Source organism: Chiloscyllium punctatum, chromosome 14 (genome assembly GCF_047496795.1).
Source record: "Chiloscyllium punctatum isolate Juve2018m chromosome 14, sChiPun1.3, whole genome shotgun sequence".
NCBI classification, from domain to species: domain Eukaryota; kingdom Metazoa; phylum Chordata; class Chondrichthyes; order Orectolobiformes; family Hemiscylliidae; genus Chiloscyllium; species Chiloscyllium punctatum.
This window is the reverse complement of record NC_092752.1, coordinates 65,121,857-65,128,295: the sequence shown is the minus strand read 5'-3', so window position 1 is coordinate 65,128,295 and position 6,439 is coordinate 65,121,857. Positions and strand designations below refer to the sequence as shown.

General features: G+C 44.8%; 1 non-coding gene across 1 annotated transcript; it reads right to left on the bottom strand.

Annotated features, from left to right (window-relative positions):
- Positions 1 to 418: 418 nt before the first annotated feature.
- On the bottom strand, positions 419 to 500 carry trnas-uga (transfer RNA serine (anticodon UGA)). The gene has a single exon. It is a non-coding gene; the product is annotated as a tRNA-Ser (tRNA).
- Between the last annotated feature and the right edge of the window lie 5,939 nt (positions 501 to 6,439).

Genomic DNA, 6,439 nt, shown 5'->3' with positions numbered 1-6,439 from the left:
TCGAGATCCTTTCCACACATGGAGTTGCTTTTTCTAATTCATTGACTGCTGATATACTAGAGTATTGGCTTTGAGAGTCAGTTGTAAATTAGGTTGAGCTTTCTCAGCTTGACTTTCAATTGATTTTTTAAAAAATCATCATCTGCAGGTAATGTATTGCATTGCTTCTTGTTTTGCTTAATTCCAAACCCCCGCTCCCGAACATCCAAATTTCACGATAGTTCGACAAATGTTTTGAAACTGATTCATGTTGGAAGTTGGTGGCTTTTTGTGTCTCGACATATAATTTATTTTATTAGACGTCTTGAAATTACTTCGGATTCTTTACAGTTGAAAATTTAGTTTCGATTGAATGCAAAGCTCAAGCTCCACGAAATCCAAATTCTGCAAAGGAATTAATGACTTTTGAAAAATTCAACGCTGTGAACAGGACTCGAACCTGCGCAGAAAGACCCCATTGGATTTCAAATCCAACGCCTTAACCTCTCGGCCATCACAGCTCCGACAAAATTGCCAATTTTCATAGTAAAAGAACTGAATTAATGAAATACGTAATTTGAAGAACAAATTGTCAAGACCCAAAGATTTCGCCAAATCCTTTGCTGGGACTCAGACGAACGTTACCTTAGCAGATTGACAGGCTTTCATCGCAAACTAGATTCTGACACAGCTGAAGTTGTGGGAATGATTCTTCATCGAATTTTAGAGTCACGGATGTACACCACATGAAGAGAGGATCATTGTCTCACTGCGTCCGATCGACTTTGACTCAATTGCTCATCATCTGGTGCCAAAGTTGTTTTTTAACATTCATCAAAATATGGTATTAGAAATACTGATGCTAAGTCCATAAACACTAGCTATATTCGTAAAATCAAAATCGGAATTAGAAAGAATGCAGAACCAATTTACAGGAATGGATCCAGCAACTCATCCGTAAGTTCGGACATCAGGTAATGAACTTGTGAGCAAAGAGAGGAAGATTTACCGAAGATTTGGAACTTGAAATCGTCTTGACGGAATTATTTGCAAAGCTTTTGCGGTTGTTCTAGAGTCATCAAGTCCTTGAACAATACAACATGGAAAGTGGCCCTTCTTTCCAACTTGCCCATGGTGGACAGTTGCCCTATATTAGTAGGTCCCATTTGCCAACATTTGGCCCACATCCCGCTAAACCTTGTTACTCATATATCCAACCAGATGCCATTAAATGTTACAGTTGTACCAGTCTCCAACAATTTCTCTGGCAGCTCATTCTGGACACGACTGAAAAAGTTGCCCCTGACGTCCCTTTTAAATCCTTACCCACTAATTTTAAAACGATATTTTCTAAATTTTGACTTATTCACCAGCAGGAAAACACCTTGACGAGTAAACCTATCCATGTCCCTCATGATTTAATAATTAGCAAGGATTTGACTTTATCATACTTGTCAGGAGGGAGATGTGTGGAGATTATTTATCGAAGGTTTGAAGTAGAAAGTCTGATGTACAGATTTTTAGAATTGCATCTTGGAGAAGTTTTTACTGAGTCATTGAAGTCTAGTAGCAGTTGTAGAAGTCTGTTGTGAAAGCTGCAGAAGGATTTCAGGGCACGAGAGCGAAGCATTATTTCCAATGTATTGTGGCTCAGTTCGACCGCACGTGGACTACAGTATGAGGAATTATAATCCTCAATTTAGGAAAGATACTAATGCCATATGAGGAATACCACGAATGGTGATTAGCCTTGATATCATGTATGAACGCTAGTCCTGTGAATTGAAATTGGGCAAATCCGGTCTTTTTTTTAACAGTTTCAAAACAAGAGAGGCAATTTCGTTGAGAGTTGCAAAATATTTGAAGAGATAAACAGGGTGGTGCAATTAAATTTTGTTCCCTCATTGGTGAATCTAGAAGCAGGAGAGGACAATTTTAAAATGAAGCATTGTGATTTATGACCAGGATGAGAACTATTGATTTTTGTCTTAGCCTTGAGAAGTCTCGCTATTCAGCACTACAGTGAGCCTTGGATATTTGGTCTTTGAATGCATCACTATCAGCCTGACCCGCCGACACTTACTGCATCACTATAGACCTGACCCCTCACACTTACCCCCTTAATATCAGCGTGAACCCCTCAAACTTACTGCATCACTATCCATCTGGCGCCCTCACATTTACTGCGCCACTTTCACTTGGAGACCCTCATTTTGACTGGGTCATTATTAGTCTGATTGCCAAACACTTACTTTGTCCTATCAGTCACGCCCTTACACTTCCTATATTACTATTACCCTGACTCCTTACACTTACCGTGTCACTACAACACTGCTTCCTCAAACTTACTATGTCACTATCACCTTGACCCTCTCACATTTACTGCACCACAATCACACTGACCACCTCACACCTACTGCTTCACTATGAGCTTCAACACTCACACTGACAGCGTCACTAATAGCCTGACCTCTCATACTTACTGCGTTGGTATCTCTCTGATCCCCTCAGAATTACTGCATCACAATCACTCTGACCCCTCATACTTAATGCGTCACTATCCCTCTGGCACCCTCATACTTCCTGCATCACTCACACCCTGACACATGCGCACCTACTGCATCCCTATCAGCCAAACCCCACACACTAATGGCGTCACTCTCCCTCTAACTTGCTCACACTTAATATATCCCCATCACCTTGACACTCTCTCACTTAGTGCATCAATATCAGCCTGACCCCCTCATGCTTACTGCATCACTACCAGCCTGATCCCTTCAAATGTACTGTGTCACTATCAGACTGACCCACTCATACTTACAGCATCACTATCACCTTGACACCCCAAACTTAGTGAGTCCAGATCACACCGAACCTTTCACTCTTCTTGCGTTACCTTCAGCCAGGCCCTGCACACTCCTCATACTTGCTGCATTACTATAACTCTATCCCACCCACACCGTGTGTCACTATCACCCTGACAACTCATACTCACTGCACCACTAATATCCTGACTCCATCACAATTCGTATATCATTATTAGCCTGACCTCTTACACTTGCTGTGTCACTCTCAGCCTGTCCCCTCACATTTCCTGTGTTACTCTCAATCTGACACCCTCAAAATGTCTGCATTACTGTCACCCCGAACACGTCACACGTACTGCATGGGTGTCTACCTGAAACCTCACGCTTATTGCCTCACTATCATCCTGAGCGGCTCGCACTTACTGCGTCACTAGCACACCAACACTCTTACCTTTACTGCATCACTATTAGCCTGACCCGCTCACACGTTTTGCGTCACTACTACCCTGAGCCCCTCACAATTGCTGTGTCGCCATTAGCCTGAGCCCCTCACTATCACGCTGATCAAGCTCACAATTACAGCATCACTATCAACCTGACCCCCTCACACTTTCTCTGTCATTATCACCCTGACCCTTTCACACATCACTGTCACACTGAGGCACTCACATTTTCTGCGTCGTTATCAGTCGGACCCGCCAGCACACAGCATCACTATCAACCTGGCCCCTCACACTTGCATGCCTCAATATCAGTGTGAACCCCTCACACTTACTGCATCACTATCCATCTGCCATCCTCACACTTATTGCACCAGTTTCACCTTGACATCCTCATTTTTACTGCATCACTATCAGCCTGACAGCCACACACATATTGCGTCACTATCAGTGATGCCCTCACACTCCCTATGTTAATATCACGCTCACTCCTAAAACCTACTGCATCACTATCAGCCTGACTCCATCACACTTTTTGTGTCAGTACCAGACTCACGCCTCACGCTTATCATGTTGCTAAAACTCTGCCCCATCACACTGACTGCGTCAATATCACCCTGACCCACTCACACTTTTTGTATCAGTTTCAGTCTGACGCCTCGCATTTACTGTATAACTAAAACTCTCCCCCTCACACTGACTGTGTAACTCTCAGACTGACCCCTTCATACTTACTGCGTCAATATCAGTCTGACCCCTCAGACTTACTGCGTCACTCTCACCCTGACCTCCTCACATATACTGTGTCACTATCACCCTGACCCACTCACACAGTCTTTGCCAATTTCACCTTGACGGCCTTATATTTATTGCGGCCCCATCAGCCTAACAGCCACACATTATTGCGTCACTTTCAGTCACGCCCTCACACTTCCCATGTTATTATCACCCTGAATCCTTACACTTATTGTGTCATTATCAGGCTGACCCCTCACACTTACTGTGTCACTATCAGCCTGACTCCATCACATTTATTGTGTCAGTATCAGACTGACGCCTCACACTTATCTTGTCACTAAAACACTGCCCCGTCACATTGACTGTGTCACTATCAGCCTGACCCCCTCACACTTACTGCTTCACAATCGCAATGCCCCTCTCTCACTTACGACGTCATTTAAACCCTGACACCCCACACTTGCTGTGGCACTATCACACTGAGGGCCGTACACTTAGTGTCACTGTCATCCTGACCCCTTACACTTACTGCGTCACTATCACACTGGTATCTCACACCCACTGTGTCACTATCATCCTGAGCCACTTACACCTATTACGTCACTATCACTTTGACCCCAACACACTAACTGCATCAATATCAGCCTGACCATTTCACACATACTGCGCCACTACCAGGTTGACTCCCTCACATATGCTGCGTCACTATCAGGCTTACCCACTCATGCTTACTGCGTAACTATCACCCTGACTCCCCACTATTACTGCGTCAAGATCATTGTGCCCCCATACACTTACATCGTAACTATCATCCTGACAACGTCACACTTACTGCGTCAAGATCAGCCTGATCCCCTCAAACTTAATGCGTCACTATCAGCTTCAACACTCACATTTACTGCGTCACTTCTAGCACTACCCCTGCACACTTACTACATCTCTAACCGCCTTACCCCCTCACATTTACTTCATCACTATCAGCCTGAGACACTCACACTTACAGCTTTACTACAACCTGGCCCTGAGAGTGCATCTACATCACTGTGACCCTGACCCCTTACCCATACTGAGTCACTATAAGCCTGGCCCTCAAATGTTCTGCATCACTATCGCACTGACATCTCACACTCACTGCGTCACTATCACCTGCCCCCTCACAATTACTGCATCACTACAACCTGAGCCCCTGAAAGCATCTGCGTAACTGTCACCCTGACCACATCACACTTGCCATGTCACCATCACAATGACACATTCAACAGTCTGCTTCACTGTCATCCTGACACCTCACACTCACTGGATAACTACCATCCTCCCCCTCATACTGACCTGTCACTATCATCCAAAGCTGCTCACACTTATTGTGTTCCTATCACTGTGGTCCCAACACACTTACTGCATTACTATCAGCCTGACACTCGCACACTTCCCGCATCACTATCAGCCTGACACCTCACAATTTCACCGTGTCTATCAGTCTGACTCCTCACATTTCCTGCATCACTATCACCCTGTCACTGAACACTTACTGGCCAGTATTAGCCTGACGCCCTCAACATACTGCATCAATATCAGTCTGAACACTCACCCTTACTCTGTCACCATCACGCTGACCCCCTCACTCTCATTGCATCACTATCACCCTGTACCCTCTCACTTCCTGCATTAGGATCACTCTGACTCACTGACACTTGTTGCATCACTATGAGCCTGACCTCTCACACATACTGTGACACTATCAGCCTGACCCCCTCACACTTACTGCTTCACTATCAGACTGACCCCTCACACTTACCGCATCACTAACAGCCTGACACCTCACACTTTCTGCGTCACTATTCCCCTAGCACTTCACTTTTATTGGCCACTATCTGCCTGACGCTCTCAACTTACTGTGTCACTACCAGCCTGAACGCACACACTTACTCCCTCACTATCACCCTGACTGTCTCACACTCACTGCGTTAGTCTCTGCCTGACCCCATCACACTTACTACGTCACTTTCACCCTGTCCCCTCCCACTTTATGCGTCAGGATCAACATGACACAGTAACACTTACTGCATCACTATCAGCCTGATCTCCTTCCAATTACTGCGTCACTATCAGCCTGACCACTCACTCTTACTGCGTCACTGTCACACGGACCCCTCACATGAAGTGCGTCACTATTGGTCTGATCCCTCAGACTTACTGCATCATTTTCACTCTGACCCCCCTCTCTGCGTAACTATCGGCCTGATCCACTCACACAATCTGCGACATTATCACGCTGACACCTCACCCTCATTGTGTCACTATCATCCTCACTCCATAAGTCACTGTCAGCCTGATCCCGTGTAATGGAAAATTATCATTTTTTGTGAAATCTATGAAAGCATGGTTGAAACAAAGAAGTATGGACCTAACTTTGCAAAAAGACAGAAAAAATGTAAAGTTCAACCTAATTTACTGCTGACTCTCAAGGCCAATAAT